The sequence below is a fragment of the Micromys minutus genome, assembly GCF_963924665.1.
Source record: "Micromys minutus genome assembly, chromosome: 2".
In the NCBI taxonomy this organism is placed as follows: Eukaryota; Metazoa; Chordata; class Mammalia; order Rodentia; family Muridae; genus Micromys; species Micromys minutus.
In genome coordinates, this window is record NC_137971.1 from 29,234,648 (window position 1) to 29,246,816 (window position 12,169).

Genomic DNA, 12,169 nt, shown 5'->3' on the forward strand with positions numbered 1-12,169 from the left:
AGACATTTTTGAAAGAAGTCAGTGAAGAATTTAAGGTGTCTGAAAAGATGGATCTGGAGGCCCTCAGACAGAAGGGAAGTAACAAGGATAGACAAAGGTTGGAGAATGGGAAAGGGTTATCAGTAGTTTAGAAAGTTCAGATCTCTTCAGTTCTCAAGATCTCTGAGATTCTCCCCTATCCTCTTTTCATTTATAAATCTGGCCATTCTTGAGCCCAGTGATGTGATTTCAATAAATCTCTATAGCAATTACAAGAAAGGCTCTTATTCTCATTTTGACATATGTAATACATAGGTTACATGACTTGCCTTTTAGTAGGAGGAAAGAGAGAATTTGGGTTTTGGGGTGCGCACACATGTGGTTGCTTTCAAACAGAGGCTGGAGATGGACATTGGTGGGTTTCCTCAGTTGCTCCGTGTGTTTGTGTGTGCACATTTGTTTGTTTGCTTGCTTGTCTGAGACATGGTCCCTCACTGAACCTAGAATTTGTCTCCTGGCTCACCCTGCTTCCTCTGCACTGAAAGTACAGATGTACATGGCGGTTGCTGGCTTTTCTCGTGAGTCCTTTCGATCTGAACTCAGGTGCTCTTGATTGCTTAGCAAGAGCTTTGCCCATTGGTGCACTCAAGCCAGCTTCAGCCAAAGAATTTCAATCTCGATCTCTTTGACTTGAAAACTTAGGACTCTTAACCATTACCTAAGTTACTTTCTCTAAAGTTTCCTGTATACTTACTATCTACCTCTAAAGAGTATGAACTGAAGGTTATCACTAACCTCAAAAATTACTGAGGCTCAGAAGGATCATAGACAGGAGAGAGAGAGCGATGTGTATGATCGAGAGTTAGTATAAAGAAATATGCCGAGCTTACTGGGCAATTGTCAATGGGTTGTTGTGGTTTCTGTTCTTTCTCCTGTGCTCTACTTTTTTTAAATTAAATTACTATTATTTGTTTACATTTCAGTTGTTGCCCCCTCCCGGTCCACCCTCCAAGAGTTCCTTATCCCATTCCTCTTCCCCTCTGTCTCCAAGAGGATGTCCCCATCCCCACCCAGGCTTCATCACTCCCTGGGGCCTCAAGTCTCTCCAGGGTTAGGCACTTCTCCCACTTAGGCCAGACGAGGCAGTCCTCTGCGGTATATGTGTTGGGGACCTCAGACCAGCTCCTGTATGCTGCCTGGTTGGAGGCTCATTGACAGATCTCAGGGGTCCAGGTTAGTTGAGACTACTGGTCTTCCTCTGGGGTCACCCTCCTCCTCAGCTTCTTCCAGCCTTTCCCTAATTCAATCACAAGGGCCCCCAACTTCAGTCCAATGGTTGGGTGTAAATATCTGCGTCTGTCTCAGTCAGCTGCTTGTTGGGCTTCTCAGAGGGCAGCCATGCTAGGCTCCTGTCTATAAGTACACCATAAACCTCCCCTTGAGATGGATCCCAATTTCGGCTGCTCACTGGACCTCCTTTCCCTCAGTCTCTTCTCTATTTTTATCCCTGTAGTTCTTTTAGACAGGAACAATTCTGGGTCATAGTTTTTGGCTGTGGGATAGCAACACCATCTTTTTACTTGATGTTCTGTCTTTCTATTGGAGGTGTACTCTATGAGCTCTCTCTCCCCACTGTTGGGCATTTCATCTAAGGTCCCTCCCTTTGAGTCCTGATAATCTCTCATCTCCCAGGTCTCTGGTATTTTTCAAAGGGTCTCCCTACCTCCCCATGCAGTTGGATATTTTATGCATTCACCTGTCCCCCGTACCTGATCATGTTCCCCTTTTTCTTTTTCCCTTCCCCCTCCCCTCTCCCATCCAGGTGTCCCCATCACCCTCTGCCTCCTGTGATTGCTTCCTTCTCCCTCCCAAATGGGAATCAAATATCATCACTTGGGCCTTTCTGCTTGTTAACCTTCTTGAGTTCTGTGTGCATGCATGTATGTGCGCATGTGTGTGTGTGTGTGTGTGTGTGTCTTTCAGATACACTGAAACTATTAGATGAGAAAGTAGGGAAAACCTTAGAACACATAGGCACAGGAGAAAGTTTTCTGAACAAAACACCAATGGCTCAAGCTCTAAGGCCAAAGATTAACAAATGGGACTTAATGAGATTGCAAAGTTTCTGTAAGGCTAAGGACATTGTCAAGAAAACAAAACAGCAGACAACAGAATGGGAAAAGATCTTTACAACTCTACATCAGATAGAGGCCTAATATCCAAGGTATACAAAGAACTCAAAAAGCTAGACACCAGAGAATCAAACAACCCTATTAAAAATGGGGTACAGAGCTAAACAAAACGTTCTCAGTTGAGGAATATTGAATGGCTGAGAAACATCTAAGGAAGTGCTCGACATCCTTAGCCATCAGGGAAATGCAAATCAAAACAACCCTGAGATTCCACCTCATACCAGTCAGATTGGCCAAGATCCAAAACTCAGATGACAGCAGATGCTGGCGAGGTTGCAGAGAAAGAGGAACACTTCTCCACTGTTGGTGGGGTTGTAAACTGATACAACCACTCTGGAAATTAGTCTGGCGATTTCTCAGAAAATTGGACATAGTACTACCTGAAGATCCAGCTATTTCACTTCTGAGCATATACCCCAGAGACCCTCCAATATACAACAAAGATACATGCACCACAATGTTCATAGCAGCTCTATTTATAATTGCCAGAAGCTGGAAAGAACCCATATGTCCTTCAGTAGATGAATGGATACAAAAATTGTGGTACATTTACACAATGGAGTACTACTCAGCCATCAGAAACAATGACTTAACCAAATTCTTAAGAAAATGGTTGCATCTAGAAACTATCATCCTGAGTGAGATAACCCAGTCACAAAAGAACAGACATAATATGCAGTCACTGATAGTGGGATGCTAACCCCAGAGGCTTGGACTGCCCCAGAAACAACTCACAGACTGTGTGAAGTTCAAGAATAAAAGAAAACAAAACAAAACAAACAAAAAAAAAAAGGTCATGCTCAATCCTTACACACCAAAAAAACGTTGACTAATTCCGGGTTACATCCTGTTTTACATGTACTTTTTGCTCATTGTAACTAGTAAGACCTTAATGCAGAGTATCAAACCTTAAAAAAAATAAGAAAAAAAAAAGTCAAGCACTGTCACGATTGTATTTGTATACATTTATGCAAAAATGTTTAAATTTTTTTTCTTTTATCTTTGTTTTTTAAAATAAAGTTTAAAAAAAGATAAATCTTCAAAAAAAAACTTTTTTTCATTTTAGAAAAAAAGGATGTCTTTATAAAAACACACATCTCTGGTTATAACACAGGCTCATGATTGGAAGAGGTGGGTTGTCGAGGTTTGTATTTATTCGTCTTTGGATTGTGTATTCACATTCAGTAATAATAATAAATAATAGCAATAAACACATATTCTTTTTTATTGGAAAGATATAAAATGGGATGAAGAGAAATTTTTTAAGTTAATAAATTCTTGTATCAGATTTACAAAATGGAGGAATGAGACATGACTAACATATATATTCATTGATCAAAACAATGAGAAATGCAACTGAATGGAGATAAAAAGGTATGGCTCAACAGTATGATCCTTTCTCTTCCAGGAAACCTGGATTCAGCCCAGCACCTAAAACTATCTGCAACTCCAGTTCCAGAGAATTCACTGTCCTCTTCTGACCTCCCTGTGTGGGAACCATACACACATGGTATACGGACATACATGTAGACTAAAAACTATACACATAAAAATAATAAATAAATACAAATCTTGAGAAAGATAGAATACAGCCAAGATCCAAGTCTAGAAAAATTAGAAAGTATTCTATGTCCCTTCCTTTTGTTGTTGCCAAAAAAAAAAAAAAAAAAAAAAAAAAAGACTAGACAGGAAAATATGTATCACATATATTTGGTGTTTGTGCCCAGTGTTTAAAACTTTATAAAATGCCTTGTGTGTTTGAAACCACAAGCATTCATAGATAAGCATTATTACATGAGTTTTTCAGATATAGAAACAGGGACCCAGAGCTGTCACTATCTCGTGCAAGGTTATAAAATCAGTGGCATATCTAAGAGTCAAACCCAGCTCTTTGGGATACGAGGTTTATATTTATTTCTTTGAGTTACTATTATCAGAGTTCTGTGATATGCATCTATTTCACTGAAATTACAAAACAAAACCAAAAAAAGAAAAAGAAAAAAAAATATTCTCCAAATATTTCTTACTCTCCAGATGCTAGTGAATGTGGTTTTGCTTGTAATAAAATCCTCACATCTGCACTATTCTCTGAGCAGGCTATGTCCAGAAAGATCCCCTCCCAAAAGAGAGTTTCTTCTTCTACCGTTCTCAACTCAGTTACAAGGCTGAATTCATACAACTATGAAACTGTAAAGCCTAATCACCCTGATGACACTCTTTTCCCCTACAAGACGTAGTATCCATTCAAATAGCTATCAGAAGAGATGCCACTGTGGATATGCTTAGATGCGTACAATAAAGAAGCCAGCACATCTCTTCTGCCTTGTCTCCCTTGGGTTAACATTTAACAAGCTCCCCGCAGGGTTGGAACTTTCCTTTGTTGTTAAGCCCTGCCTTCCTAGTCTACAGAGTAGCACCGGCTACTTGCCAGACTCATCCAGTGTTTGCTGAAGACATGAGTGGAAACACTCAGCCAGACAGGGGAGTGTGTAAAAGACAAATGGAATAAAAGTTGGAGTGGACAAATGGGTGATGACTGAACAAGCAAGAGGGGGTGGGGGGTGGTGATAACAGAAGAGATGACAATGGCCTAGAAAGACTGTCAGAAAAGAACTGTGACTGGGCGTTCCTCTCCACTTTGATGCTAAACACAAGTCCCCCCCCACCCCCCCACCCCCCCCACCCCCGACGACGGCATCTTGTCATTTAGCCTAAATCCAAATGAATGCTTTGCTTTCCTTACAAAGTAAGCAAACTGAATGAAAAGGAGACAGTCTCATCTCCCCAGGAAATCAAGGAAGGGGCTACTGGGAAATGTGTCTTATGATCAAACTCTGAGGAAATCCTCACACCACTTCTGTCTAAGCCTGCTATGTGGAGGAGATTCCACCTAGACACATGGTATCCTAAGCAGTTAGCTGATAGTGTTACCAGTGTCAGTCTTCTCATGGGTAGGGAAACAACTTCTTGTTAATTCCTCCTGTTACATTATTGCTTAGGCTCTGTTGACCTGAACTAATCCAGAGAGCAGCCGCATATCCCAGTACACCATGTGATCCTGTATAGTCAGAATGTACTAATTATGGGAAGTCCAGGTCATTTGTTACCTTAGTGTAGTTCTTTCTTCAGTTCTATCTACTTCATAATTACACAGCTAAAAACGCCCTGATGCTTCTTTCATTTCCTTTTGCTTCTGTAACAGTAACATTATCCTGCCTGGATACTGAGCTCCTAAGTTTAGATTGCAGTGTCTATTCATTAGCCCCCTTCTTACCTTGTCCCCGGTCTTTTTGTGTGGCTTCTGTCACTCCATGCTAACCCTGCTGCAGAAAATGTAGCTAAACTTGATATCGCTTCTTTGGGCTCATATTCTGAGAACAATCCTTTATCCAGAAGCATATGGATATATGGTTTTATGCCTTATTTATTTATTATTATTTTGCTTTATTGCTCTGCTTTCAGGTCATTTGATACAGACTTCTCAGAAATAAATGCATTTGATTTCTCTCATACTAAACAATAATACTGATGTGGTGTTGATAGGTTTGTTCAGTTCACTTAATTTAAGTTGTATTATATGTCCTATATGGTCATTCAGCTTGGTGTCTTTTATTTACCATATTATTTTGAGATTTAGTGCTTTGTAGAATTATTGACTTTAATGTTCCACTCACTGTAAGTCATATTTTGAAGTTCATCTTAAAGTTATTAAACATTTGGGCCATTTTTAGTTTAGGTCTGTTATATGTTATACTACTGTGAAACAACTTTTGGTGTAGACATGTATTTTTATTTTTATTTCAAATATGCCGAGAAGTGTAATTGCTAGATCATGAGGTAACATATTTAAATATCAGAGTACTGCCAGACTTCCAAAGCGGTTGCAGTATTTTTATACCCTCCAGCAATGTTAGAAAAGTCCCTGCTATATCTAGGGGTGGGAAATTGTGAGTTTCCTCATCCCCCTTAGCATGGGGACTGGTACTATCATTGTGCAAGTCTTGTTTAGGCAACTGCATGGTTGAGATGTCATGAATACAGCTCCATGACATGGCTAGAAGACATTATCTCACACCAAAAATTCTGGTCCTCTGACTCTTACAGTCTTTCCATCTCCTTTTCTGTAATGTTCCCTGAACCTTTGGTATAGGGTCGTGTTGTAAATGCACTAATTGTGTCTACATAAGTTATCCAATACTGAGCAGTTATCCCTATACCCATGTGCACATGAGCAACTCAGTAGGATATTGTGTATTATGCATCTAACGTTATCAACTATTCAAAAGAGGCGGTGGAAAGAAACTGAGTGAAAAGTCAGGAGGAAATGATGTAAATACAATGTTCCTGTATGTGAATTTCTCAAAAAGATTAAAAGAAAAACATCTAGTTTAGGGCCAATGATATAGCACATGGGGTAAAAGCTCTTAATTACTGGGCTTAAACCTTGAGTTCTATCCCTGAAACCCATATGGAGGAAGGTAAAAATTAACTCCTACAAGTCATAATCTGATCTATACACACACACACACACACACACACACACACACATACATACACACATATACATACACACACAAAACTCACAGAGAGACAGAGAAAAACACCAAGCTCTAGTTCACATTCTGACTAATATTGTTGTTTTTCAATAGCAATGATGTTGTATGCAGTTAGGTTTCCCCTGATGGCTACTAAGAACAAGTCTTTTCTTGTGTTTGCTAACCATTAGTATATAAAATGTCTATTCCAATTATTTCTTTTTAGAAAAATTAGTTATAATGAACCTTATTGAGTTGTAAGAGCAAATTATTATTATGGATTTGCAAATATTTCCTCTCATTCCATGATTTGTATTTTTACTTTACCTTTAATAATAAATTTAAAATGTTATATTGCTAGATCATGTTATTTACCAACTAAAAGTTTTACTTAACACAAATTATTTGGTTAATAAGGTTGTTCAATTTTTCTCCTGGAGACTTTAAAATTGTATTCCTCTCCAATGTATTCATTATTACCGTGAACTAATTTATTTGCATATAAAGAAATAGAGGGTTCATTCATGTGTTTTACATTGGGTATCCTGTTGCCCCAACACTACTTGTTAAATAAATAATCCTTAAATCCATTTGTTGAAAACAATTTGAAAACCCATGGTCTCTCACAAGGTTTGGGGGTTTTCATAGTATCTATGGGATTTATTCAAAGTGCAGCCTGCTCTGAATGCTCTCCCACCCATAAGCCCAGAGACCTCTCCAGACTGACCACACAGTACTGTCTTCCACTTTCTCTGTCACTCTGCATAACAGTTAAACAACACTGGTTACTTGATTTCTAGCACAGATCATGATTTCTAAAGACACATATGTGGTTTACGGCATAATGCACTCACATTTGTGTTTAAATCCTAAGTGCGTGCACGGTTCTGCTTTCATGCAAGCTCTCAAGAAGCCCTTTCTTCTGCTGTCTGGGACCCATGCTCCCACCTGTGTCCATGGCTGATTTTTACTCTCTGGGTTTTTAATGAATGATCCCACACATAAATGAATCTGCCCTATGGGTTTAACGGTAAACTACTTGTTGACAGTCAGATTGGTATTATCTGAACCCAAACCCCAAGAACAAACTCACACAAGTCACCAGTTCTTAGGGGGATGTTCCAGCTACCTTTTTTATCCAGTCGAAAGAAAAATGCATTTGCATTTACCAGAAGGGCCTGAGTTTCTCTTCTGCTTCCCATAGTCTTGGTTTTTAGTTAGAACATAGAGATCAAAGGGTTTTGCTTTCCTGAAATCAACTGTAATATATTTCAGAACCTAAATGTGAGGAGCATTGTATTTGATTTTGAGTTGTGAATGTTTTCCACTTACTCAACTGGATATTTTGAGACAGTCACAAAAGAAATGTCTTAGAGTTACAGATGACTGTATTACTCTTGACCAGTTAATACAGCTTACTTCAAGCAGCCACATTGGGAACCACAATTTATCTTTGAATTCTATGCTCATGTGATTTTTTTTTCTAGAAATATCTTAATAACCTCTCCATAGAACCAAGAACCTGCCCACCCCCACTCCCTTGGCTCCTGAAAACTCTAACAGCTTAAGTGAGCACTTGAAGAGGAAGCTTAGGGATTTGCCAGGGAGGGCGGGTCTTTTCAAAAGTGAGGTGGAAATTTAGGGTAACAGAGGGAGACTTAAATAGGTTGATTTGGAGACAGACAAAAAAGATCAGAGTAGGGAGGGGAGGATTATAGGAGAAAGAAAGGAAGAGATGAGGTGAAGAAGAGAGTAAAGTCTCTCTGGAGCTTAAAGAAGCTTTGAGCAATTATCTGAATGCTAAAGGGAATTATCTGGACCACACATCCTAACTGGTTGAGGTTCCTCCACTGTGGCTTGCACCATAAACTTGCTCTCTTTTGCCATGAGTGGCTTACAGGCTTAAAAAAAAAAAATCAGTGAAATCTTCAAAGTCAGTCTGTCCTCCAAAGCAATAGAGGACTTTTTACAGCTTTTCCATCTGCTTCCTAGGCTGTCTCTACGGAAGTAAACTTTGGACATTTTGTTCGCTGTTTGAACATAGGGCTCATTTCGTCAAATGGACGGAGTACATTTTGGCTCACAATTTTGATGTTACTTTCATAAAGCCTTTCTTTAACAATAAAAATTAGCTAAGCAACTCATAGATATATCTAGCTTTTTAAATGAATAAGGAGATCTGTGAAGATAATTTTTTTTAACTGGGGGAGGGTATGAAAAATCTGATGATTTAAAAATATTAAGACATGATTAAGCATAAAAACTACTAGGGTAGTGTGAATGGACGTTAACACTACTAAGAAATAAGAAGCTGAGAATGGTACAAAATGTGTCTCATACATAATGCAAATTCACCATTTGTTGACTTCCGCTTGTTGCTTAAGTGTACTAGTGTTTGGGGTCACATGTTACTGGTTGTGTTAGCACTGAGCAGGAAGGTTTTAGATTCCCTTTACTATAAACAAACCACACTCATTACATTATGCAGAATCTATACATAAACACGTGCACACATGCGCAGACACACACACACACACACACACACACACACACACACACAGAGAGAGAGAGAGAGAGAGAGAGAGAGAGAGAGAGAGAGAGAGAGAGAGAGAGATTTCCTGGAAGGAAAGTACTTTGTAGTTACCTGATGAAGCAGTAGAAAGCACAGGACTTTCATTGCCGGGAAGGGGATTGCCCGCCTTTCATCTTTTATCTCTGAAATTGGACCCCCAGCATCAGCGTTGTTAAATCTGACACATCTTCACTTGGCCTCTTTTTTTTTTTTTTTTTTTTTTTTTTGAATTGCAAATTCATCTGCTTTCTGGGTGCCTACACTTCCACATGTTAAAGGAGCTTGAAGGAGTCTATTGTCAAGCACTTTAAAGTACAATACACATGACAGTGTGATAGCTGGTTTTTAGCAGGTTGGGGTGGATATAGTGCCTTCTACTCCTACACAAAATATGCATGTACAAAACAAAAATAAAAGGAAAGCAATAAATATGGGGGCTTGCATGGAACACAAGAATGCATTTTTGCAAACAGACTGCATTGTGAGCCAGGCAGAGGAGATGACTCAAAGCAATAACCCAAGCCAGCTGCCTTCTCTATGCTATTCTACTAGCAGTGTTAATGTTACTAGTACTAGTCTGCTTGGGTGTAGGACAAATAGATGTTCATCAGACTTACAGCCTTATAAAAGCCCTCTAGACAGACTTTCTACTTTGCTCCTTTGCGTGAGGCTGACTGAACAATTGCTAGAATTGTATTTTTACCTGTTTTAGGAAGTAAATTGTCATATTCGGTTAGCTTTAGAAATTGGTTATTTTGCAGAGTCTGCCTTAGCTTTTCTATATCAGCAGTGTGTCCATACTCAGTTACTAGTCACCAATATAACATTTTTCAAGGCAGGGCTTTTCTTCAGGTAACACATCCCCCGTCCTGCACATCCCCATATCCAGGAGGAAACCTGCTGAAAAGCCTGGAATCCCTTTGTTGGTGAGATAGATAGATAGATAGATAGATAGATAGATAGATAGATGGATGGATGGATGGATGGATGGATGGATGGATGGATGGATGGATGGATGGAAGGATGGATGGATGGATGGATGGATGGATGGATGGATGGATGGATGGACGGACAGACAGACAGACAGACAGACAGATAGATAGATAGATAGATAGATAGTGATACCAACTATAGTTTATGCCACTGTTATGCCACTGGGGATGTCCTTTGGTGCACAGGAAGTGTAACCAGCTCAAGAAAATCAAGGAAGTTTCTCTTGTGGGCAAGGGGACTGTGATGGATCATACCTAAGGCCCTGGAAGCTCTTTCTTTCAATGAAACCAGCTTGAAGCTAAATAAAAAGATTGTACAGCAGAACACAGTGTGATAGCATAGCTTGTAAAGACATCCAATGCCACGCCTGAAGATCTAATTTCCATTTTGTTTGAGGGGTTATTGCTATTAGATCTTTGAAGGTCTGAGAGAAATCTGGACTAAAACCATCTAGCCCTGTATTTGGGATAGGGGGTTATTTTTAATGACTATTTCTATCTCCATAAGGGGTTATGGGCCTGTTTAGATAGTTTACCTGTTCTTGATTTAACTTCAATATGTGGTTTCTGTCTAGAAAATCATCTATTTCATCTACAGTTTCCAATTTTGTTGACTATTGGCTTTTATAGTAAGTTCTAGTGATTTTTTAAAAATTTTCTCAGTCAGTTTCACTTGATATGTCTCTCCTTTTTCATTTCTGATTGTGTTAATTCAGATACTATCTCTGTGCCCTTTAATTAGTTTGGCTAAGGGTTTATCTATCTTGTTAATTTTCTCAAAGAACCAGTTCTTTGTTGTTGATTCTTTGTAGTTCTCCTTGTTTCTAACTGGTTGGTTTCAGTCTTCAGTTTGATTGTTTCCTGTTGTTTACTTCTCTTGGGTGAGTTTGCTTCTTTCTGTTCTAGAGTTCTCAGATGTGCTGTTAACTTGACTGCATGGCTCTTTCCAATTTCTTTATGAAGGCACTTAGTGCTATGATATTTCCTGTTAATACTGCTGTCATTGTGTTCTATAAGCTTGGGTATGTTGTGTCTTCATTTTCATTGACTTCTATAAAGTCTTGATTTTATCCTTTATTTTTTCTCTGACCAAGTTATCATTGAGCAGAGAGTTGTTCCATTTCCGTGGGTATGTAGACTTTCTGATTTTAGTTTTTGCAGAATATTAATCTATCATTGTAGAAGATGTAGTGAACATAGGAAGTTGCTGGTTTTCTTATTTTCTTTCCGGTTTTATTTTGTTTATTGTTTAATTGTTGATTATTTGGTTGGTTGGTTGATTTGGTGCATGTATTATTCATTAGCTACTGAGTATAAAGGAAAATGATTGAACAACTCTCATAGAAGCAATAAAGGAAGAAATCAAGTCTTTGTTGACTGGATGGAGTTAAAGTGGCTTTCCAGTGTCAGTGTTTTCTAATAGTTCTGAGTAATTAGAACCAAAAAATGGAGGGAAAACTGTTTTGTCTAGATTCCAAAAGCAAATGCCCCAGTGAATAGTTCAGGGACATAAAATATAGAATGGCCCCAAAAATAACACCCATGCAAGACAAAGTAAATCTTATTATGAGGAACTAACAAGAAACCAAAGGGAAGAAATGGTTTATAAAATCACTGATGTATGTTCACTAAAAAAGTCAGTGTTATGAAGAAGATAAACCACAGATGAATAGTTTCTCAAAGCTAAAGAACAGGATGATTTTACATCTTATGACCTACTGGAAAATTGCAAAGAAGACCATAACTGCCAAGTTCAGATTAGAATTAGATTAGTTTAAAATTCGTATAAGTGCTACATTTTAAAGTTTGTTATTAGGAAATATACATCGAACTATTAGAAAATAGGGAAGCATGATTTATATACTATATTAGCTCATAAATTAGAAAATAGAGTGGAGA